Source organism: Ceratotherium simum, chromosome 30 (assembly GCF_057802395.1).
Source record: "Ceratotherium simum simum isolate JZ-2026a chromosome 30, ASM5780239v1, whole genome shotgun sequence".
NCBI classification, from domain to species: Eukaryota; Metazoa; Chordata; class Mammalia; order Perissodactyla; family Rhinocerotidae; genus Ceratotherium; species Ceratotherium simum.
In genome coordinates this window covers 24,756,330-24,782,524 of record NC_141929.1, presented here as the reverse complement: position 1 = coordinate 24,782,524, position 26,195 = coordinate 24,756,330, and the positions used below count along the sequence as shown (strand labels likewise).

General features: G+C 37.7%; 1 protein-coding gene across 1 annotated transcript in view; it reads right to left on the bottom strand.

Moving 5' to 3' along the window:
* The window catches only part of CDH8 (cadherin 8), a 335,632-nt gene that overhangs the window by 25,850 nt on the left and 283,587 nt on the right, over nt 1-26,195 (bottom strand). The gene's annotated exons all lie outside the window — the stretch shown is intronic.

Below are 26,195 nucleotides of genomic sequence, written 5' to 3'. Positions count from 1 at the left end.
CAGGAACGCTTCCATTCTTCTTACTCCATTTTCATGACAGCAGGATTTTTTTTTGCCCAAATTATTCATTTTTCAGATTTATTAGTCACCTACTGTGTACAGTCCTTGTTTCCAGTACTGATTGCCTCAACTATCCATTTGATTTTGCCTGTGAAAATAAAGCCAAAGATATATTGAAAACACACGTTCTCATTCCAAAGTTCTTATTTAAGAAAGCAGCAGTTGGTTTGTGTTCAAGTGTTACTTTGTAAGTGCCCCTCAACTGCTTCCTTTAATTCTGGGGCACTCTCTTTAATATGTTTAGATCACTAGATATTCCCGCTGTGTAACCTTCCACCTACCTACCTCGGGTCTGTCGCTGTCTTCTAAGGGCTTTTAAGCTCTCTGCAGAAAGATCAAATCATTAATGGTATTAAAGATGTCACAGAAAAATTGTTATCTATGCTGGAAATGTTACTTGAGTAAAGAAAAGGAGAAATTTTTAATTGGAAGTCTTGCAGCTGGAAACCTCAACAGGGCTGGGGTTTGTGTTTCTTTATATTTATTGGAGTTCATATATTTTAAGTTAGGCAGTGTGTGCTTGGAAATTACGACGAAATTTCTGCATCTTGTATGTGTTCTTTTGAGGTCTGAAAGCAGAATCTATGCTTAACCAAATAGCTTTTGAAACAAGAGGGAATAAAGTTTTCTGAGCAGTGATCAGGCAGTTTTGAAGAGGGCAGCGACAGGGGGTTTTATAAAGAGTCCTGTAGACCAACTCCCCGGCTTCAAAACCATAGAATTGTATGCAAATTACATAATTTATTTCCCCTCAGTTCTGTAAACTTTCAAATGGTATTGATACTTTCCTTAAAGGTTGTGATGGATTAAATGAACCATTGAACAGTATGCCTGGCTTATAATGGATTAATTTTAGTCTGACTTATCTTCCCTCTTCCTTTCATGCCACAAGGAAAAAATGATGAAATGTGATTATAACTCAAATTTGGGAATTCTCAGTCCTCATCCCATTTCAAAGCCAAAAAGTTCAGAGTTGTAAATTTTGTAGAGTTCACAAAGGTCAGCTCCTTAGTTAATATGCACTGTACGTATACAGATTTCATCCAACTATCTTCGCAAGAGATGAAGGTATGATATCATACACCCATTTTATAGATCAGGACTCTGAGGCTCAGATAGCCTAAGTAACTTTCTAACAGTCATTCTGCTCTTTGGCAGCAGCACTGAGCATCTGGGATTCCTGATGTGAAAGCCTAGTCTCATGAATTTAAAGGACATTATGAAGGTCTTGATGACTGTCATGAAGAGGATGCCATCAATTTAAACACCCCACAAGATGATTTCGTACTTACAACTCCATTAGTCCTCACACAAACCTCCCATCAGGAGTTATTATCTTAATCTTACACTATTTAACACAGTGTTTTTGCTCATGCATTCTGCTGTCACACTGCTTGGGTTTGAATCTGGCTTTGCATTTACCAACTAGATGCCTTAGGCAAGTTGCTTAACCCTTATGTGCTTCAATGTTATCATCTGTAAAATAGAGAAAATAACAGTACCAGCCTAAGTGAATTCTACTGATTTTTATTGAATATATGTAATTGATTAGTTAGGAATTGTAGTCAGTCCTTTCCAAGCTTCATCTCATTTAGCTATTATCATATTCGTTTTTATCATGCACTATTTCAATCAGTTTCCACCTCTTACAGTGAGGAAAATCATCAGCCTCCTTTGACAAATGACAATGAAACAGTGAGATAATTCATCCCATAAAACTGGCAGAGAAGGCCTTATATCCATGTCTCTCTGTCCCTAGAACTTGTGTTCTAAATACTTTGAAATCTCTTCCCTGAAGGAACTCCCAAACTATGCTGGACCAGTAGAGGAAGAAGCAAGGAGCAGGACACATCTATCGGTGTTGACTTACGCCTTTCATTATGTCACATGCCAGTGTTACCTCCATCATTCCAACCTCTCTGCCAGAGCAGCTTATATCTTGTTCATTCAGGTCAGATGCAAGCCAGGGAAGTAATTACTGCTTATGCACCCTGGGAAACTCTAATGAAAGACCCCAGCTTTCTTGACCTATGAATATAAGGACTCAAGATATGTACAGCAGCAATTCTCTCTATGCCCCTAACCTCCTGCAGGGCCAAGAGTTGTTTGCAAAGCAGTTTGTTTTCAAAGGAGTTTAAAAAGGAAGAGTTTTGCTCCTTTTTTGAGTGCTTCCTTTCTCATATTGTTGGTGGGCCATTGAGCAGTTGGAAGAAATGAAATGCACTTACTGTCTGGGATACCCCCAAACACAGCAACCCCGAGGTCTGAAGGTAACTGTCAGTATCCCCTTGTGGTTTGGGTTTTTGCAGAATGATCCCACTGAGATGACAGTGGGGATACGATGATTTGAACAGCATGAATTCTCTTTTACTCTCTCCCTTGCTAGGGAATACTCTGTACTGGGGGACCTCAGGTTGATTGACAGAGAAAATATAACCCATTTAAAAAGAGCGTTTTCCCTCTTTCTGCCTTTAGTGGATGGGCCACCCTTAACATCAATTCGAACGGTCCTTATCATCTTCAAACTGAAGTTTTCAAAGGTGTAAGAAGTCCCAAACCTATTCTATGCTTACACATTTTTCAGCCACAGCCCCGCAGTAGGTTTGGGGGTTTGAGTGAGCTGGGAGACTACCTTCTATGAGCTTATGTTTACTTTTAATTCCAAGTATTGCCTACCCCTTTCACCTACAAGCCACACACTTCGAATGTCTGCAATATGTAATAGGCTAAAGCATAGAACCCAAGGAGTGAGAAACATAAGGAGGGGAGGTTAAGAGAGCTTCATCAAAACGTAGATTGGCAGGTTGTTTCAAAATGTAGAGGTATTCTCCTCTGCTTCATCTGACAGTTTAAGAAATCAGCATCCTCTCTGTTACCCAAAAGAAGATTTCCCCATGAAATACTAAGTGATTGGAGTTTGAATATTAGCTCTTCTGTGACCTTGGAAAAGTCCCTTCACGCCATTCAACTTAAGTTTCTACATATGTAAAATGGAGCAAGTAATACCTCCTTTTTAGAATTGTCATAAGGCTAAAAGGAGATAAGATATATAAAATGCCTGGCTCATAGGAGGCACACAATTAATGTTAGCCAAACTCTACCCAAGCCCCATTTTCTCCCTTGAATTCCCCCGACCCCCAACACACAGACCTGGGATCCTACTTCCATCACTTAATGACCACTTATTCGCTTCGTGACTTAGGGCAATCACTTAACCTCAACTCCACTGAGCCTTAGATTCTACAGCTCTGAAATGAGGATTACAATATCTCCTATGGATCTTCATAGGGGAAAAAATGAGGCAGAGAAAGTGAAACCACTGCCTTGTAAGCCCAGAAGCAATAGTTACTATGTGTTTATTATGATTGCAGATTTTTTTTTCTTCAATGATGATGATAATAGCCAGGAATTTGGTACAGAGAAAACATTTATTGAGTCCCTCTGAAGATTTTTATAAACACAAATCACAGCAATTCTATGAAGATGGTTTTACTAATACACTGCTTTTTTTTTTTTTCAGATAAAGACTGAGTTTTATAGAGTTTAACTAAGTTGCCAAAGGTCACACCACTAATATATGTTACAGCTGAGACACCACAGTCTAATCATGCCCTAAAAGCCACTGATCTAGACTGCTTTCCACTTTGTAAGAACATTAATTTCATGTTGGTTATCCAGTTAAACTATGGCTGTCTGTGTCTGTATTCTTAGCACCATTCCACTAAAGTTGATGTTCTTCAGGATGTATAAAAGCAAGGAAGTCTGCTGGACATATGTTGAATAGTGGGTCATAGGGTATTTATATTGGCATCTTGGTGATATAATATCCATATTTTAAAGATGTTCACGTTGCCTGGGTCAAGAGGGTCTCTGAAGAAAGCTATGTAACTCTTAGGGGCATTGTTGACAAGGAGGTATAAAGATACATTCTAAAGGTTAATAATGCTTCTCCTTCTTGTCTTGAGTGTTGGATTCTTTAGTGATCCTTGTTGCAATTCTGTCACTATTGGCTTTCTGAAATCTTGGAATAACTTGGCATAATGATGGCAAGTTATAAACCCCCTTGCTAAATGAGTTTTCTCACTCATAGATGATCCTAAAATGGTCTTTCTCATCTATATAAGCTCTCCTATACCACATGAGCAAAATGAGGTTTGAAAAAACATCATTTTCATCAATATGCATGATATGATCTTCAGAATTTGGTCAGTGTTTGCAGGAATGGGAATTGTGAAATATTTATGCTCCTTCAATAAGCAGACACACCTTTATAGTTGCTATTGATTAAACATTTGAAATAAATCTCTCAGTTTTCTGGTCTTTTTATTTGGGTTATTTTTTTCCTGTGCCAAGCAACCTTTTCATTAACAAGACCATACGTTTATTCTAAGATCACTGTCCAATCTAAAATGCAGAGATAAAATGGATATATCTATATAACTCACATTTGGAATCTCTGGGAATTTTTTTCCTAACAAGGGTAGTCTATTATATGTGGGTGACTCCCCTTTCAAGGCTGATACAAAATAATTGTAAGGAGTGCCTCCCTTTTTTCTTATTTTACAGCCTCCACCCTATAATTCCTCCAAATCTCCCTGGGTCTCTTTTCAGCATCGTTTTTAGTCATTAATGCCTGCATGCCCCCTCACTATATAGTCTATTAGTGCCAATGAGATTGTTGTTCCCTTATATATGTGGCTGTGTAGGCAAGATGTTCTCTTTGTCTTGGTTGAGCCCCACTTTCACTTACCTGGGTAAGTCATACACCTTTGATAAGTACACTCACCTTGAAGAATCAGGTCAGATTTACCTCTTTCAGAGTTGAGTTCAGAGCTCCTTCTCTGCATTCTAGTTACACCCTGTGTCTGTCCTTTTCACTGCCTCAATTGCTGGTTTTCTACTCTCAAGACCTCTAATAAGCCAAAAGGCCTCATATTCATTGTTGGGACGCCTGGGCCACTGCTGAACTGAACTTCTCTATTTGCACTATAGACACCTCTCACATATGCACTACAGACATATGTGGTTGGCACATATATGCGTTATACTTTTACATAATCTTTTCTCCCCCAGTTTTGTCCTCTTGGATTGAAGCGCCACTTACTTTCTCCATCTGGTAATCCCTATAAGAATCAGCTCAAGTGTCTCCTTCTAGAAATCCTCATTGCCCCCTTTTCTCACCCCATTCTTATTGAGATCCCTTTGTCTGTGATTGTGTTGTGCCCTCTGAAAATCCCAGACTTAAGACAAGCAACCAATGATTATGGGATAGAGTAAGAACTCTGGTAGCATTATTGAGGATATAGATCGTGACATTGATCTCCGTATCCCCTGCATTTGTCACAGTACTTGTTCCAGACAAGCCATAAGAACTCAGTCAACTTTTGTTAAATGTACATGAATGGATATGAATGGATGAATAAAAAGAAAAATGTGTGAAAGGTAACTTCTGTAGTGTTTGACATGACACTCTTTGAAAACATACTGAATAAGAGTAAAAATGTACAACTTACATGCATTTAAGCATTCAATCAACATTTCAATCATTTCAAGACCACCTTGACCACTTTCTTGACTACCTTGCCAGCCATGGACAGTTACTGAATATTTTTGCTATGTAGACAATGATAAAGTGGTGTTCAAGGGAAACATGTTGTTACCCACTTGGAAATTATTAATATGTAGCAAAATCAGTGATTTTCTATCATAGGGATACAGATGTAGCCTAGAGGTTAGGTGACCATATACTTTATCATCCAGATACTTTGGAAACAAAAGAGGTCATCATTAACAACTGTAATGCTAGCTCTAACAATTAGCATAAAACTGGAATCAACCAGACAAACTGTGATGAAAGTTTACCCTATCTAGAGGGAAAAGGCAATGTTTTTAAGACGGTCACCCTACTGACATGAATTTCACTGTCAAAAGGCAAATGTGATGGCCAACCCTATGAAGATCCTCCCCACCAGAGATTTTTATCTAAGTGTCTGAGGTTGCCTAGGAACCTGGCCATTAGATATTTCTCCTAGTCCCTCACTGCTGCTAGGCATCATTACCGAAGTTTGATGGATTCCTTCCTCCAGACCTATCTGTATGAAAGAATGTCTACTGTGCTGCTGCTCTTCTGCATTTCCCCTTTCAGAGAGCATGGAAAAAGTATGCATATACCTTGCTGGTTGTGCTGGAATCCCTCCCTCCCCCCCAAAAGAGGGGTGTGTGTGTGTGTACACATGCATGCGTGTATTGAGTTGTGCCCTGATGTTGCCAGCTAAGAAGAGAAACGACTATTCTTTCTCTACTAAAGGAGAATAGTCTTGCTTTCCCTTAGAGTTTGACCATAGTCACAGGTTAAACAATTATAACAAGAAGTCTTCAGAAGCCACCCCGCTGAAAAAAATAGAAGAAACAGCAGATGAGGCGGATGATGAGTGAGTCAATCTCTATTGCTCTGTAGAATGTTTTTGTTTGTTTTTCTCTGGAGAAAATGCTGCTGAATAATAAGTAGGTTCTTATAGTTTTTTTGGGGAAAAAAATGTCTGTAATAATTTTTCTCTCTATAGTTATGCTCCTGGATGGTCTTCTCCTACATTGAATTTTGAATTAACCATGTGTCTTATTTTGGCCAATGGGACAATAGAAAACACGGCCAATTTATGGCTTGCCCTTTTTTCCTTCACCTGGGTATCCTGTAAACAACACCGTGTGAACATGCATGGACTAGCCTTCTGGATGATGAGACACACATTGTTAAATCATCCCTGTTGCCCAGCTAACATTAAGCCAATCATCACACATGTTAGGAAGCCGTGTTAGACCATCCAGCCCCAGCTGAGTCAGCACAGACAAGAAGAATCACCCAGATGACCTAGAGAATCATAAGAAATTTTAAAAGTTTATTATTTTAAGCTGCTAAGTTTTGGGTTTGTTTGTTACATAGAAAAACCAATTGATAAATAAATAGGTACTTTAAAAAGAGGTTGTTGTAACAAAAATCTAAAACATGTAGCATTGGCTTTGGGACCAGGTAAGTGCAGAGATTGGAAAAGAAGTCGGGAAACTTTTGACACATGCTGGAAAGCCAGCAAGGAAACTATTAGCTTCTTAGTGGAGGTTATTAAAGTGGTGAGGAAATTGCTAGAGCAAACTGGTAGTCAATCAGTTATATAGGGGTCAACCAAGTTATAGAGAGGAGCAAAAGATTGGCAAAATATCTATAGTAACATAAAAGGTTTTTTTAAAAGCCCCTTATTAATTTGTGGACTTTGACAGGATATGTTCCAGGCAAAATGTTAAAAGTGTCAATTGACTTATTTTAGTGACATATGATAAGGTACAGGAAAAGAGAGATGAGCTAATTCAAAATAATAACAAAAAATAAATATCATTTTTATAAGCATTATTTAAGGGAATTTTGGATTTAGGGCTTACTGGGTTGGAAAATAAAACTGTTTCTCAATTTCTGTCTCTCAGGTAGTAGAAGAGTCTCAATGTATAAAGTGGCCTGGAGTAGAAGTCAGCAAACTATGACCCATGCACCAAATGCAGCCTGTCACCTATTTCTGTAAATAGTTTTATTAGAACACAGCCATGCCCATTGGTTTATGTATTGTTCATTTGCTGATTTCTCACTAGAAAAGCAGAGTCAAGCAGATGTGACAGACAGCATATGACCCACAAAGCTTTTTCTAGCAATTTATAGAAAGTTTGCCAATCCTTCTCATGGACAAAGATCCAATAAAGGGTGTGACTGCCCTTTGCTAACATATAAAAGATTTAAGATGGTACCTCATAGAGCACCCGAACTAGAAAAAAAAACTCTTTAGGACATTGTCTTAAAGCAGATTGATATAACAAAGGCAGAAAGATAGTTCTCAAAGAGAATAACAGATTTGGCTTTTGGAAGCATGGACTGGATCTGAATTAGACTCATAGAAAACCTATAAAGTATTAAAAGACAATTTTACAACTAAAAGCATCATCAGCATGGACTAAAAATGACTCAAAGAGTTGTAATTTAAAAAGAAGCCTCAGACACCTAGCAGATGAGAAAGATACTCAGCTGAAAACATGGAATATTGCTTCTAGGAAACAAAAGACTTCTCAAGGGATGATCCAAGAACCTAGAGAGCAGAGTCGAGAGCAGCAGTGAACAACGAACCGGGAGCCAAGCCCAGAGAGCAGAACATGGCTCATTCCCCACTCTTGAAGGAAAAGGATCTGGCAACAGATAACCAGATGGATTTTAGCATAGCTATGACCAGTAACTTCTATATATCGCACATTCCTCCACTATTTAAATGGGAATCTCTAATCTAGTTATCCTTTTTGAGTTTCACCATAGATATTAGGTATATGGGGTGCAGATACTGTTCTTTTCATTCCTAGTCTCCTGAAAAGCTGAAACTGAAGAATCTCATCTGCGTTCAGACCTGTTACAGAGCACAAGTTGATGCTCTAATTGTCAGAGGTTTGGGGGAGTCTGGGATGGGGGTAAGCATGTATCAAATGTGAGAAGAATATGGAGGATTTGTAGACAGTGGTAGACTAGAGAAAATAGCCACAGAATGTGTCTTGCTTTTTGTTTCAGAGAGTGGAGTCTCTTTTCCCATCTCCTAACGTGGGCTGGCCTTGTGACTTGCTTTGACAAAGAGAATGTGGCGAAAATGACAATGTGCAAGATCCAAGCGTAAGAATCAAGAGAACCTGAAGAATCTGCTCTCAATCTGGGAAACTGTCTACCACCTGAGTCCAGGTTAACCTTCTAGAGGAGGAGAAACCACATGGAACGAGGTTCCAGCTGTCCCAGCCAAAGCCCCAGACAGGTGAGTGAACCAGGGTGAGACTAGCTGAGCCTAGCCCAGACTAGAACTATAAAGTTAGGCACAACAGCACAACTTGCTGATGCACAGAACTGTGACTACATTCAAGGGTTATTGTTTTATGCCACCACAGGGTCCTCTTATTAGGAGGCATTTAACTAGGCAACCCTCAGTTATATGATATGCACATGCAAATTTCTGGAGCACACTGCCTTAACCTGAATCTTGGATTCACGAGTTAGTGTTTAATTGAACTTGGCTAAGGTACTCAACCTCCCCCTGCCTCTACCTCTTCATCTGCAAAAGGGACATACCCCCCATAAAGAAATGCTGGCCACTCAGATGTTGTTGTTATTGTTGTTATTATTATGAGTCATGTGTAAGTTAATCTTTTTGTGTATGTGAGAGGAAGATCATCCCTGAGCTAACATCCATGCCAATCCTCCTTTCTTTTTTTTTTTTATTTTTTGCTGAGGAAGATTGGCCCTGAGCTAACATCCATGCCCATCTTCCTCCACTTTATAGGGGATGCCGCCACAGCATGGCTTGACAAGCAGTGCATCGGTGCACACCCAGGATCTGAACCTGCGAACCCCAGGCCGCCAAAGCGGAGCGCGCGCACTTAACCACTTGTGCCACAGGGCCGGCCCCAAGTTAATCTTTACTGAGTGTCAAAGTCAGACCCTGAGATCTCAGGGGCAGCCTGGAGATTCTCCACAAAAAGAACAGAAAGAGATAAATGAGGTGCGATGCAAGGAAGTGAAATTAAACAACTTCCATTTTATAAATGTGTCCGAGACTCTTTCTGGTTATGTATTCTCGCTGAATAATAACAGTAGCAACTATCTATGGGGTATGTTCTACATGCCAGGCACTTTACACACATTATCGCTAATTCTTACAATTATAGTACTAAGCGGTCAATAAATGATAGCTATTATTATGCATCACACTCCGTGGGAAATGCTTTACATCATTATCACATTTAATCCTTAAAATCACTTCTATGATAGGCATTATTAAACAAACCTCACAAATAAAGCAACAGAAGCACCCAGACCTTGAATAATGGACCCAAACATACAGAGTTACTAAGTGGCAGAGCGAGGATTCCTATTTGGATCCATCATAATCTAAAACCTATGTTCTTTTTACCGGTGGCACTCTGTATCTTGGCAGATGGAAATCCCAGATAGTGAGAGTGTTCGGTCAGGTACGTGTAAACACTGACAATGGGTTACTGTCTGCTTTGTTCTCAGAAGTGCCTTTCTGGAAGCAAAGGGGAGAGTTGAAGAAGCTGTCCACAAGCCATAGTGAGTTCTACTGCTAGCAATAGCAACTCTCCAGTGTCTTCCCTTGGCTTGATTCATAATATCAAGTGGATTTACCCCTGGAAGGAGCCTTTTGCATCACCGGCTTTTAAATTCTGTCTGTGGTTCCGTCACATTGGGAGTGATGGGGCAGTGGGGAATGGAGGGGGTCTCTGGTCCTGTCCCTCCCCTATGTTTCCGTTATAGAAGCTTCAAATCTATGTGTTCTATATAATTAGGCTATACTGAAAATTATAGCTTAACAAAAGAATTCCTCTATTTAAAAAAAAAAAAAAAAACTCAACTACTTCTGCTTCATGTAAATTTCCATAGTGCAGATGAGACCACTGGGGCCTGAGAGGAGAAACCATTATCCAAAGACCCTCAAAGACAGACTTATGATAGAGATAGAATTGGCCTTCAGAAGTCCTGCTTTCTTCTCCTTATAGGACCTGCCGTGAGGCTGTTGGCAGACGAAGTTCCCAATCAACTTTGATGTACAAAGAGATTCTATTAAGTGCCCCTTAAGCCCAAAAGATTTAGCTGAATACTTAAATAATGTACTACCATGGCCTGTCTTGAGGATGGGGTAAATGGAAGAAACCAGTTCTAGATTCATCAAAATTTTACTTGGGCCACTTTGGACCATGTCATGATCATATTTAGGCCTATTCACTTGAACAGTGACCTCTGGGATCAGAAGCATTGCCAAGACATTAGACAGAATGAACTTGTGGATGCTGTCCTGTGCCTCATAGGATGTTTAGCAGCATCTCTGACCTTTACCCACTAGATGCCAGTAATAGCGCCCCACTTTCCCACCTGCGACATCTCCAGACATGCCAACTGTCTCCTGAACTGCAAAACCACTCTCCGTTGTGAACTACTGGTCTGATCTAGGCACTCAAATAATTTATCTGATCATCACTTCTTAGTGATAACCAAAAGAAAATTAAACTCACAATCCAAAACAATATTGGATTTGTCTTGGAAAGCAAAAACAGAACTTGAATCAAGACTTATGCAGCTTTTAGAGTGTTTGGTTTTGCTTTTTTAATTGATTTATGGCGACTGAGTTGTGCAGGCACTGAAGTGTTTGTGGATGTTTCAAAATGACCTGATTTTCATGAACATCAAATTTTTGATCTATCTGTAAAAAAAATGGATTGATAGCTGCTATCAAATTTGATAGCAGATCCTGGATATAAAAAATTTTCTTGCTGTAAAATTTTAGCTGCCTGTCACTTACATTATATTATGTCACATCTCACAATGACATATTGCAATGTAATGCAATGTAAGTCACATAATAGACAACTGCAATTCATAACTTTCTGAACAGGAGAGTCATTCTTTACTGAGAAGCTTCCCAAGAGAAGTGAAGGAATCCCTCTGCTGAGGTCATTCACAGCACTGATACTACTCGCCGATCTGTGACTCTTATCTTCTTATCCTGTCCATACTCTGTATTTCTCCAACCTGCCTCTTTTTTAAAACTGACCATCCTCTATTTCTTCTGATTGTGATGGAGCTGTCAATCAAGTGAATTGCTTTCAGTGGAAGATGGTATATACCCACGCTGATCAATAAGGTGTCTCAGGACTGCTGCTAGCCTAAGGTTGCATTTGTGTGAATTAAAAGATGGATTCACCTTTGGGAAGCTGCAACCTTAATGGGTTCAAGGGCTTGGTGATGAGATGATGTCTTTCTGAAAATGAGGCAAAAGAGACCTCACCAGTATCATGGCTTTTTAAGGGGTGATGGCCTTTTCAGTTGCCACTCATCCCAGGGCTACGGGCCTTGTACAGGGAACAACTTACACAACTGTACACAGCAGCTCTGAGAATATTTCACCCCCATAAATACAGAGAATGGATCACCTGAGTCATATGCTTATCTCTTAGGCCACACATGGACCTTTTCAACTGGAGTTGATACGGAATCTGGGATAAAGATCTCTCATCCCAAAACACCAAGCTGTGAGATCTGTATAGGCCTACTCCTTCTGTGAGCTTTCTTTCCCACTCTTTGGAAAGAATGTGCAGGAAAGGCAAGACATCACAGACAAAGAAAGTAGAGGAATAACGCTGGAGAAAGACAGGGTCCTACCACATCCCTGGAGCATCTGGATCTGGGCAGTAGAGAAGCCATTTAAACTCTGGACTTTTTGTTATTTAGCCCTTTTACCTTTATAGTGCAGGTTATTTGAGTGGGGTTTTCTGTCACTTATCTTGCAAGCAAATAAGTTTTAATAAATGTATGTACTCTCTCCATCTACTTTTTTCCAAGAGAAAGGTAAGCTGTTCACAAGCTCTTTTGTGTGAAGTTACATTAAATGCATTCATTCATCCAAGAGTCTTTTACAATCTTTACATATAGCCACCATTTATTGATCTTCCCTTTGAGGCCATGTATCATACTCTAAATTTACATATATAGATACATATTTTTACTCCTTGCAAGGCTGAAGCTCTGCTTGCATGTATCCATTTTAAGAGAAGACTAAGGCTGAGAGATGCAATAGCTTACCAATAGCAAATGATGGGGCCCATAGATAGAACCCAATCCGTGGGAAATGACCTCCCTGCCTCATGTGATTGTCATTGCTCACTTTCATCATTGTTGCCTCTGAGAATATTTTATGTATTAGAAGCCTGAGGAAGACAAGAATTGTGTGGGATCAAGGATAATAGAATCACAGCTTTAACAGCCTATGCCTTCCACCTTTCCTCCAATTTTCTCTGCATCACAACTTTTTCCCCTCTCAGCCCTCTAAGAGATCAAACTAACGTATGCGTATACCAAGAGGCTCAGACCTAATGTAATGTTCATGGTCTTGCATCTGTAAACTCAACATCTAATGGACCTAGGAGCGGTGCTCGCGGGATCCCAGGAATTGTCCAATGAATTACGGACTCGTTCTTCTTACTCGCCACAGCCAGGCTTTGGCCTTGGTTTCCTGAGTTACACTGGATCTCCTAAGAGAACTGGTGATTGCCCTGACATCTTACTTTATTCCTTTCATCTTTGCCGTCCTAAGGAGCCATAGGAAGCCCATGTAACAAGCACCTGGGTGCTTGGCTTGGTGCTACTCTTAAGGAGGAAAGTCACAGGTAGGAATATGTAGGTCCCAAGTAGTGAGAAGTTTCTATTTTTTACTTTTTAGAAATTCCTGCTGTCATATTATCCTCATTAATTTGACCCCCCTTATTCCTCTTTGGGATCAGCATATTGAGATTTAGGATACATTTCAGGGAAGGTTTTATATAGCTAGTTGAATCCCTTAAATTCCATCCTTACCTGATGCCAGCTTCCTTCTTTCCTCTTATAAGGTCCCACCAACTTTGCTATTTGCTCCACCTGAATTATGACAATAAAAACCCCTGTTACTTTCCCCCTGTCTCTACCACCTGCACATTGCCATCACTGTTCTGAGGAGGAAGGGCCCTAGTGAGAGAAGTTCTATGATGCTAAAACTCCATGTTTTACACTTATAAACAAGACCCAGCACATACTCCAATAATGCATTTCCAGGAGAATCTTGCACAGACAAGATTCGGATTTTAAATTCTCATTTTGCAATGCTAACATTGGAAAGTACTTTTGAGAGAAATGAATAAGTAATCCCTTGTTAATGGGACTTCGCTTATTTTGAAGGACATTGTATTAAGGGATTATGCAAGTGAGTAACATAATGAAAACAATGACTCTACCTTTGGAAATGTGGTTCTTTACAGCTCTTACAGTTTGTCTATACTCTAACTTCAGTGGAGTGTTGATCTAGATGACATAATGTTTGCACTCAGCACTATTTCTGTACTCTTTTCTTTTCCCCCAGTCCTGTTCATAAGCCAATGCGCTCTCATTTAGGTTTATTGATTGAAATACTGTATTTCGTTAATTCTAAGGTATACATTTTTTCTTTCTTCATGTTTTAATATCCTTGAAATAAGGGTATGTCTTACAGTTGAGAGCATATTGTATTTATTTTTGAGGTTTTTAGTGGAACATTATTTTTCTTTCTTAGTTGGACATGAATTAACGGTGTACCTCATTAACAATACCATATATTTGATGAAATTAAAGTTTTAAATAATAAGATTAGAATGTGGGCTTTGGATCAGAAAAAGGCAGAGATAATGTGTTGGCCTGATGTGGTTTCAGGTTTCAGTCTACTATGATTCACCCATCCCAGTCACAAATGGTTCACCAGACTACAGCTTGAATCCCTCCTTTGTTTTATAAATGAACATAGTAACCCTGGAAATATCCAAAGAAAGAGGATACTGATCTAAGTCAGGAGTCAAGTATTTACATATTTCTAACTTTAGGTCACTTAAATGTCACACCATATTATTAAAAAGTATGTAAAAAAGGTTCATGTGGAATCACAGTGCTACAAAAGTCCCATTTTGAGAAAATAGTAAATATTTCTAAGTGCTTTTTCTTTCCATTTAATGCATTTTAGACATTTTGTATTTTAAAAGGTTAAATGTGGGGGCTGGCCCGGTGGCGCAAGCGGTTAAGTGCGTGCGCTCCGCTGCGGCGGCCGGGGGTTTGCCAGTTCGGATCCCGGGCTCGCACCGATGTACTGCTTGTCAAGCTGTGCTGTGGCGGCGTCTCATATAAAGTGGAGGAAGATGGGCATGGATGTTAGCCCAAGGCCAGTCTTCCTCAGCAAAAAGAGGAGGATTGGCAGGTGTTAGCTCAGGGCTGATCTTCCTCACAAAAAAAAAAATTAAAAAAATAAAAGGTTAAATGTGTTATCTGTGCTCTCTTTGTCCTAATGCATTGGGTATATATTTGAGTGATTATACTTGATCATTAAAATAGGATAATGCAGAATGAATAAAATATAAATAATCAGGAATAAATGGTTGGCTTTCTCTTGCAATCTTCCATTACTATTCACTGGATACCTTCTTGCAATTGATTTATGTGAGTTTTAATCATTCAAAAGATACAGAAAAAGCAAAAGTAACACCTATTTAGGATGGTTACTCATTTATACAATTGGTGTACATTTTGTTTCTTCACCAAAGGGCCACTACAGGGCCTTCCAACTTTCTGGCAAGTAGATTTCCTCCATTTCTGACAGATTCTTTGGTGCACCATTGTTGGTAATGCTGTTGCTAGTAGTTTTTAATCTGGACATTTCAGCTTTTCAATTAATTGACAGTCTTTCCAGATTTTGACAAGATGTTGACTGTCAGTCTTGGTTTTGTGGCTTCCATTTTTTTATATCTTCTGTATCATTTTCTATATCTATATCTTTCTATATCTTCATTGAATTTAGAGTGGAAAGTTGTGCAAGACTGAATCAAGTCTATTAGCCCAATACAGGAGTCATTGTTGTCTTCATCAGCCTAGGAAACTAATGCTTTATATATTTCTTAATAATTAAGTATCATTGTAATGAATTGTAAAGATCATGGAGAACATCAGACAGATACAGTCTAAAATCATGCTTGCCATGTAGTAGATGCTCACTTAGTAGGCATAATAATTACACCATGTTCTAGTTCTGCAACACCTGCAATAGATCATTTGACTGTTTCTGTCCTCTTTTTTGATGTTGCCAGGTTTTTACCCAACTAATACTGTGATGATCTTCTCTGAAACTCTTAGCTGATGGTTTCTCACCTTCTAGAGTTTGAAAAAAGGAAGCACAAGTGTTTGAGAACTATAAATAAAATATCAACGGTTTTACTGAACAAATGTTGTAGAAGTAAAATGCTAGACTTTAAAGGCAGTATGTCCTTCTGGTGAGAACGCAACTTTAGCAGGTTGGCAGCAGTATTCTATGCCTGGCGAGTCAATTAACATATGTGAGCTTCAATTTCCTCATCTGTAAAATGGCAGTAATAATATTCACCCTAAATATTTATATATAGTGATAGATGGTTAGATAGGTATAACGTAAATTATCTGGAAATATTAAATGCTCAATAAATTTTAGCTATTATTTTTCTTGCAATTTGATGTATAACCCATTCAGAGTAATAGAGCATAGATTTGTCTTAAAATAACCAAAGGACTTCTAAACAGAATCCTAAACAAAGACATAAGCAGCATACTTTCTAATCTTTACAATTATGTTTTTTTATATTTCTCAATAAAAGTTATTTTATAAGCAATTATATTTCTGTGGTGTGTAGTGTTAGATAGATTATTCCTTGAAAAAAAAGTTCTTGCAAAATTAAATATCCATTTTGGAATACATACTTACGTTAGAAAGACAGAAAAGTTAGAACAGAATTAATATAGGGCATAGATTTCTTCTTGTTTCTCCCCTACCCAATCAAAACATAATTATATATTTTTTGATATGTAACCTAATATACAATTATATAATCACCTGCATGCATTTTAGTTTTATTACTTTGGGGGAAAAAAGATAATGAATTTTAGATAACTCTCTCTTAACCATTCTGAAAATTTCTTTGTTGAACTTCAGCCTACCAACATTTATAACAAAGGCAAGTTTCATGTCAACTCACAATATGTTTCAGAACATGGCAAAAGTTTTTTTATTTTTAAGATTTGAAACCATGCACTGAGAAAATTTTTTCTTATATATATTACTGACATACATAATATATGTTTATATCAATTAACTTCCCAACCCCCTTAGTAAACTCTCTCTTTGCATACGTGTATATGTGTAAAAACCTTCTAAAGATGTGGGACACATTTGTTATCCTATTAAAAACATCAAGAATGGATGCAGATATACTGAAAATACTAAGAACCACCACATTAATTTCCCTTTGGGAATCAAGGAAAGGTTTATGATCATAGATTTTATGGATCTCCACAAAATGTTTCATTGCATTTGTCTTTTAAAAACATTTTTGGCCATTCCCTATTTCTCCTTTAAGTAAATTACTTATATATTTGACCATTCTCCCTTAACTGTGACAGATACCTCTATACATAACCGTGTTCTTATTTCTGCAAAACTTTATTCAAGCTTTACTTTTGTGAGAGATCTTCCTGATAAATCAAAACTGAATCGAATAATTAAATCTCTTCATAAAATTCTTGTATTTCCTGGACCTTCAAGGTCTCTAGCCTTAGAAGATAAGCAAGGCTACCAAATTCTGAACTATTGGAACTGTGTGTCATAAGTTTATTGAGTTCTTTTGATGTATTGGAATAATTTAATCCTTTAATATGTACAGAATTCTGCTCAACCAAACTGAGAAAAAGAACCTATGATACTGTAGAAGCATATCTTTTAATAATACTATCCAGTATTTTAATATGGATGAGATTTGGTATAATAATTTCTATATAAAGATCACTTCCATATGCAATATTTCTTGTGAAGGTTGATATAGAAGGCAAAATACATAGAGTATCACATAAGTTTCAGGCACTGCCCTTGGCATTTATCATACTTTCCTTTATTTGTTCATCACAGAAAATTTGTTTTAACATTGTCAAAGACAGTCTGTTACAGAAAGTCGAAAGCCTTGACCAACATCACATCTTCATTAATTGGTGGATGCGGGACTTGTCTGATTTCAAAATTAGTGATATTTCTCTTAATATCACATGCTTGCACAATCAGTATGTTAGAATAGATAAATTCTTCGCACTAACCTATTCATTTTGTACAAGAGGAAACTGAAGACTAGGGAGAAGCGAATCACAGCGTGACCTTGACAAAACTAGCCATGACTCTCTGGCCAAGTGAAAGCATGAAACTCAGAGAAGGATGATTGTGCTCAGCATACAAGGTACAGTATCACCTTTGTTTCACATCTCCCTAAGATAAACAGCCTTCAAAAGGCTGAGAATAATATACTCAAGCAATAAAGAGAGGAAATTCTAGTAGGCAATCTACTAGGATGAAAGTCAAGGCAATGAGTAACTCAGAACAGTCCAAGGACAACAATTACTGTCTTCCTCTACAAAGGGCATCAGCACATTCATTCTGGTGGCACCTTAGGAAACAGACAGAACAGGCAACAGATAGAAAATAAACCTAATGTCACGCGCAGAAATCAGCACAATACCATCCTCTAGTTGCCAGGGGCCCTCAGTAAACATAATACATTGAAAATTAGCTAAAACCTGTTAACTGACAGATGTCTAAAGCAACTACACATAGGAACTGGAAAAAGCATGAACTATATATATAATAAGACTTAGATCAAAACTATAATGGATTTTAATAAACCTGCATAAAAAGATTCATCAGCCCCAGCTCACTGGCAGTGCTACAGTACAAATCACAGTGAGGTCTATGGATCACCGTGAATTTGGAAAGAGCTCACCAACGTGATTTGATTCTGCAACCAGGACCACATTGAATAGTATGGTTCAACATAATTTGTCTGAGCTCAAGCATAATAAGGACACTGACCTGAAACTCACAGGGAGAATTAGTTGTCCGTGATTACAGATGTATATCATCCACTCTGATCAGCCAAAAGCTTTGTAAAGACGGGAGTGATGGAATGCGTGAAAAGCTAGCTCTTCTTTATGTGGGGCGAGTGTCACAAGTCTGGTAAGGTCTAAGAGGGAACTTTGTCTATGACAGTAGAAAAATGAGAATGTGTGATCATTCCTCCCCAAATCATAGTATTTTGCAGGCTAGCCTGTGAATTTCTCCACTATATGACAAAAATCCACGTTAAATTATAGCTTTCTTCTCTGAGAATTCAAATTGGCATAAGACTGAGTCCTGAGGAGAACAAAAATATACTGCACAGGAGGACAAAAACAGTGTCTATTTTATTCACTGCTTCATTCCCAATTCCCAGGGTAGTGCCTGGCACATGGCAGGCACTAAATAAATATGTGTTGGATGAATGAGCGAGTGAATAAAGATATGATCTGTTATTAATAAACTCAGAGGACAGTGGAGGAGACACTCCCTGACTCATGTGTCTGCCTTAGCAGTTACCACCCTGTCCTGTAGAGAAAAGCAAAGAAAACAAACTTTGCAGAAACTACTAAGCACTCCCTTGCTCTGCACACAGATGAGGGGAACCTGAGTTATTATAAATGATTGGAAATTAGCTAGATAGAAAATGGAGGGAACAGAGGCTGTATATTCCAGAAAAAGGGCAGGAGGAGTGGATTTAAAAAGCATCATTGGTTTTGCATGTTCATCCTAAAGGATGTATAAGGGATGTATAAGATGAGAACAAGACAGGAGGGAGAGAGTGATGGGACATACAGTTGGGTAGATAGACATCCACCATCACTGTCTTTTTAAAAGTACACTGTCATTGCTTTTTGAAGTTCTATGTTTAGCATCTAAGATCTTCATAATCTGGCAATTTACTAAGGTGCTCCTGGCTCAAAAATACTGTCATTCTATCAACTCTCAAATATCCCATTTGCCAACATACAGAGAGCTATGCGCAATTCGATCTAGAGACAGAAAGCTGAGACCAATGAAAAGCTACAATTTTTAGGTACTCTTGATTTTTATCTATTGATTATGCTATGGTAATAAGGGTTATATTCAAAGAACAACTTAAGTTACTAAAATACTCCTCTTTTCCATTTCTCCTTTCTCTCTGCTTTACTTATGGCTGATATTTATAAACATGTTCAATCATTGGCCCCTCAGGTAAGGGGCAGTTGAATAGCATATCATTAGTGAACACCCAAATACCTTATTTTAGGTTCCTTATTAATATTTTTGTTTGTTGCATTGAGTGGATGAGAGAGATTCGGGGAGCTCATAAAATTGTTGGAGAAGGAGAACAAGAAGGGAAGAAAACTAATATTTATTGAGTACCTTCAACTTACCAGACACTGAACTTAGCACATTTTTATTTTTTTACTTGAATTAATATTTTCTTATTCAAAACAACATAGGGGTAATTATTACCTCCATTTTACAGATAAAGGTTCAAGATTATTCAGTTATTTGTGCAAATTCTCACAGATCATAATAAGACAAGTTAGGATTCAAAACTAAATATTCTTAACTAAGAAGCCTGTGCTGTTCCGTATTCCACAGGGCCTCTCTTTTATCATTCATTCTAATTCATTCCAAGTCAACTTTTTAAGTGTTTATCTATGCGAGTGCCCCCTTTACTGTTTCCACATTGTTTCTCTGCCTTCTCTACCACTTTAATAAACTGTGGGATCCAAAATACATGATACATGTTATTCAGGTCACATCCCTAGATGGAATGTCACGTATGTCTAATGTTGTGCCTATAAAGTGCTCAGATTAATTCAAAATGCAAACTTCTGTGCTGAAAGGAGATGAAATGATTGTCAACTACATTTAGTACTTTTTTAGAAAAGGAGAATTTGCATAGACTGACAGCTCATTTTGTTTCCACATTCAATTTTAATATTTGCTTACGCTTAGCGAAGGACAGTCATGTTTATTTGGCACCCAGAAAATCCCAAGACCTATTTTTAAGCTTTTAAATAGATGATAAATCAGTAAATAATAATATTTTTTAATGGCGCAAACAACAAAGTGGTCCAAACAAGATTTGATAAATAAAAAACATTTCTCTGAGTAATTCTTCATACTCCTCCTGATGTTCAATTGATTCCTTTGTTTTTCTATTTTTATTTTGAAGCAAAAGTATCAGAAAGCAAAATTCTCAAAGTAAAGGTTCTATGCCTTAAGACATCTTTAAGATAACTAAGATCACTTTAAGATAGCTAAGCATGTACCAATTTATCTCTTGGTTTTTCTCTTTCAAAAATCTTCAGAATTAGAATGCTCTGGAAGGACCAGAAATGATTGCTGGCAAATTGACAGAGAAGCTCTGAATCAATGCATAACTTTGTATAGCATATGGACAACTAGACCTATAAGTCTATGCCATGTATCTAAATTATATCTCTGGTAGTCAGTAATCTCAGAATTAAATTATCTCCCATAATATACACTGAAAAATAGATACTAAGGGCTGTGGTATGTCTGAATAGAGCAACAATTTTAGGATTTTCAACATTTGCAAAAGGAAATTCTTAACTTCTGAAAGTACTCGTACTACGATTTAAAAAAGAAAAAAATAAAAAGATATGGAGAGTATACAAAATAACAAGAGTTTTACAAAAACTAAGCAAAAACAATTTAGTTTTCTGTACCAAACTGTACAGTCATAGGCACTTGGAAAGTAGAAGTACAGATCTGTTATCTATTTTTCTTAGCTTGTACATCGTCCTTAATTACAGTTTAGACGACAAAATGAAACATAAATGGCTTTTTATCAACAGAACATTGCTGGAAGCATAAACAATAAATTATGAATTACTGGAGCAGAAGCCTTTTGGATCATGTATGCATAATGCTACTTTGCATATTCGGGATCCCAGTTGGATCTCCTATTTTATGCAAATTGAGCACTACATTTTATGATTCAACATTGAGGAAAAGTGCCATGCTTCATCTGGATAAGAGCTGACACCCTGTATGGACCTGAAAGGTCTTCCTGATGATCCACACAGCAAAGAGGGCCACCTTGGTAAGCTGATTTTCCTCTTTCTAGCCACCTCGGGCCTCCTTAAGTTCTTCCATTACACCAAGCTGCTTTAAAGCTAACACAGGACTTGCTGAAATAGTCAATGTTTGGTGCTGTGTGTGATGCTGTGGAAAAGACGCCTATGTGAGCAGAGTAGATAAGGTCACCATATTAGAAACATACATATGTAGGTACTGATTATCACACTCATACAAGCACACAGTTTTCACTTGTTGATTAGGTATAATTGCCTGGGAAACCCAATAATAATGGATCTGCTATAGCTGAGGGATGGAGGCTTTTGTAAAGCCTACTTGAGGAACGAGATGCTATTTCAGCAAGTCCTGTGTTGCTTTAAAGCAGCTTGGTGTAATGGAAGAACTTAAGGAGGCCCGAGGTGGCTAGAAAGAGGAAAATCAGCTTACCAAGGTGGCCCTCTTTGCTGTGTGGATCATCAGGAAGACCTTTCAGGTCCAATTTAGCCCAGATGGGACACAGCTGGTTTAAGGCAGACAAGAGAGGGACTCTGCCTCAGCACCATATTCAGTATGGGAGAGGCATGCATGAGGATTCAGCCTGAGAGAAGATGGAAGACAGAGGGTCAGCTCTGGCTGGCTTGGGATCAGGGAACTCCACTTCCCCTTTCAGGCAGCAAATTGTAGTTTTGTGACAAGAGGAATCTGAGATAAGTTGACATTATTTAAAAGAATGATTGCCTTTAATTTTCCAGCCTATGCAAAATGATTCCCACAGAGTGTGTGTGTTGGGAGGTTGTGGGTGATTTAAAACAACTTGATATGCTAGAATGGAAAGTAATCCTAACAAGTTGGAAGTTGGGTTTAGCCATTGTGTGGCGAAAGCTGTGTTTCATTTTGTCAAAAGAAGAAGAAAAAAACCCTTCATATGCAAAACCAGATCCAGGAATCCTATAGCTATTTCCATGGCTGGTAAATATTTTCATTCTTTCTCCACCTTCTCTTCCTCCTTTTTTGTTTTTCCTTTTATCTTTCTATTCGAATACCCTTTAGACTGCAACACATTGCTAAGCAGATTTTTTGCAATGCTTCTAGCGAGGATAGGGGTTTTCACAACTACCAATGCGGCCACTTTCAGAATTACTGTACAACATTCAAAAATCAAAGAGTTAAAGCTGCAAAGAGATCTGGTTGAGAATGATGAGCCAGAAGAGATGGAACATAGCATGAGGACTTAGGAATTGGTGGATTCACATAGCGAGGATCTTGTCCCATTTACTGATGAGAGTTTTTCTATGGGCCAGACATTTTGCTAAGAGCTGTCTAGCCCTAGTTTACACATATCCATCACAGAACACCTATGAGTCAGATAGGTATTGTTATCCTGGTATTACAGATGAGGAAACTAAGGCTTAAAACAATCTGCCTGTGGTCAGTGTTCCTACAAGGGACGCTTCTAGGGGATACAAAGACATAAAACATGTACTGCATGAAGTTGGTCAATCAGTTGAGATGGAAACTGCACAAAACAAAGCCTGAATTATATTCTAAACAGGTAATCATGTTATGAACATTGACATAATCCAAGGCGCATGTATTCCAGGGTGCTAGTCACCATCTACATCATCCAAATTATTTTGCACAATTATGCCTTTGGAGTGAGGTTCTCATCCATGGATTTTGGCCAAAAAGGAGATATCAGGAAGAAGAAAAAAAAATTAGTGTCATCAGGTACTCTGGCTCCCCTCCTGTCTTCTCTTAAGTCTAACAAAGCTATGATTAAGGTCAAGTTCACTGTCTACTACTTTCCTTCCCCCAGGCCCTCCCTAGGGAGCAGAGCTTTATGTTATTCCTCATTTCTCTATACTCAAGATCCAATTATTTCAGTTTAAAACATGAAGACTCCCATTTCACCAGACTGCTTTCTGGCAATTCCAATCAAATCTTTTAACTACAAAGTGCAGGCTGGAGAAGATCAGGTTTCTGTAGACCTTAAGTTTTCTGTAAGGAAGATATTTCTGTATCTCTAAAAGGTCCATTTATCTTCCTTGTCTTGTTATATGTAATTGTTGAGTATCTTCCATTTTCATGGTTAGAATGGAAGGCAATAATAAAATGGGGTCAGCAAAACTCCTTTTGTTTATAAATTCACCCAACTGGAAGATTGGGAACCACTGTCTGGGCCATATAATTTAGAAAATTCAAGGTGCTATGATTGTTCAGTGTGTCTATGTGATATAAATGACTCATCACATTTTTTACCTTGGCTTTTACCTTTTTTTGTGTTGAAAGCTGCTTTCCTATTCTGGAAGAAATATGACTCTCTATATTCAGAAAGAGAATTATTTGTGAAATCACTCAACTGTGCAGAAGACAAGAGACAGCTAATTTCTATCTCATTTTGTCTTTGATTATGAATTAGTCAGCTGAAAATTACAGAAGGACCAATTTATGAGAGAGGAGAAAGATCACAGTAACTTCAAGTTGAAAGACACGACTGCAAGTTCCTTAGAAAATGCCAAATACTGAAACTATCTCCTATAAAGTTCTAATTAAATAGGGGGATCATCTACCCATCAATTATGGATTTGGATATATTGGCTCTCTCAAAATCTTAACCTTCCTCTGGTGGGCGAGATGTAGGTTGTAAATCATGGTGATGTCAGTGGGGAAACATCAGCTATTGACCATTTTAAAGTCCATCTTAAGAAGAAAAAACAATTCTAAATATGATTATACCATTTGATTCTCTCCATGTTTCAAACATAAATATATCATAGTTTTAAAATAAATAATGTCTAGTACTTAGATTTTTTTTGGTCTTTTTGTGTTCTTTCACCATTAACAGGAAACGGGTAACAGGCTCACAAGATATTTATCTGTCTACCTACTTGTCTATATATTTCCAACATTTTAAATCTGACAGCTTCTTTCCATTACTTTGTTTCTACATGTTAAGAAGAGACAAATTCTTTTTTCCATTTTCACAGTAACTTATCCAGATGTCAAAAAAGTAGTGGTCTATGGAGCAAAACTCATGAATTTCTGATCTAGGAAAAGGGAGATAGAGTATAAACTTGACATATCAATTCAAAACTCTAAGAGTTCATGATTTATTCTATGGAGATGTTGAACATTTGGATCCTAAATCCAAAATCACAGTGAACATATGTCCTAGTTTCCATAAAACAGTCCTGATTTATGGGCTTTCCAGGCATAAATATAAATATCAATTCCTTTCACTTTAAAAAATATCCCAGTTGGAACAATAAATTATATGATCACTCTTTGCAAAATAAATAAACATATAATTTAAAAAAAAATTATGGTACAGAGAGTGCTTTTTCTGTGTCAACTCATTTTGCAATATCTGGCATATTTTTCTCGATTATTTCACACACACGCACAAAACTGTAACTTCCATTTTCTAGCTTCAAAGTAAAACAGATAATCTACATGTCTTGAAATATTCTATTACAGGGTTTATTGCAATGTGTGAAATGTAGGGCAAAAGAGGTTTCCTAAGTGTACAAACTTTTACTTTCTACTACCTCCAAAAATTAGAGAAAACACATGAAATTCCTTCACTGTAGAACTAAAATCTCCTCTTCAAAAGGTTTAGAGCATAATAAATACAGTACAAAACTACACTTTCACTGGCGCCCAATAACCTCTCATTCATCCAGCACATGTCCATGTAGTGCCTTCGACAGGCTACCCCTATAACAACAGGTGTATCTTGAAATTGCGGAACGCACAGAAGATGCCAAGGAGCTCCGAACAGTGGAGTTGGGAAACCATTTCTTCACAGAGAATTTTTAAATGTTGGGCATTTTATATGAAAAATAATGACCAATACCTATTAGCTCACAATCAAAGTAGGCAAGAACCACACTTAGGCACAGACTTTCAACTCAGTTTGGGATTTCTGAGGAGGTTTTCATCTTATGAAATATAAGACGTATTCACATGACTTCCATAAAAAGAAATCTTGGCAGTGCTAACTGAAAAACAAAGACAATGTATTTGGATCAGAGTTCCTAATTAGAGGAGGCTAACAAATGAGTACTCCATTACTGAGGAGAAAGAACAGGATTTCGTTTCCTTAGTGTTTATAAAAGTGGAAGCCAACTAAATGAGTAATATCTATATAACGACTTTCTCACTTTCTTTTCTGTGATGCCTCTTCATTTATTCAAAGCATTCCCAAAGAACTGAGTAGCATTATGTTAAAAGGTAAGGCTGTAATATATTTAACAAGAGCCATAAAATTTTATTTTATTTCATAAAGGAAGTTTTATGAAAATTCACTAACTCTTTGAAACAGAACATAGAAAATAATCCAACAAATGTCATGAACCAACTTCTACTCTTGTAACTGGGAATAGCTTTTCTGTAGACCATTCAGAAATCTAAGCAAATGCCTATAGTAAAGCCAGAAGTCAGCCTGAGACAGTACATTTATTTTGCTAATCATTCTAAAACAGCTGAAACTAAGACTTAAATACATCTGAGCTAAAATAAACAGTTGAAAATCCTTGTTAAATATACAGCAGCTTAGGAAACAAA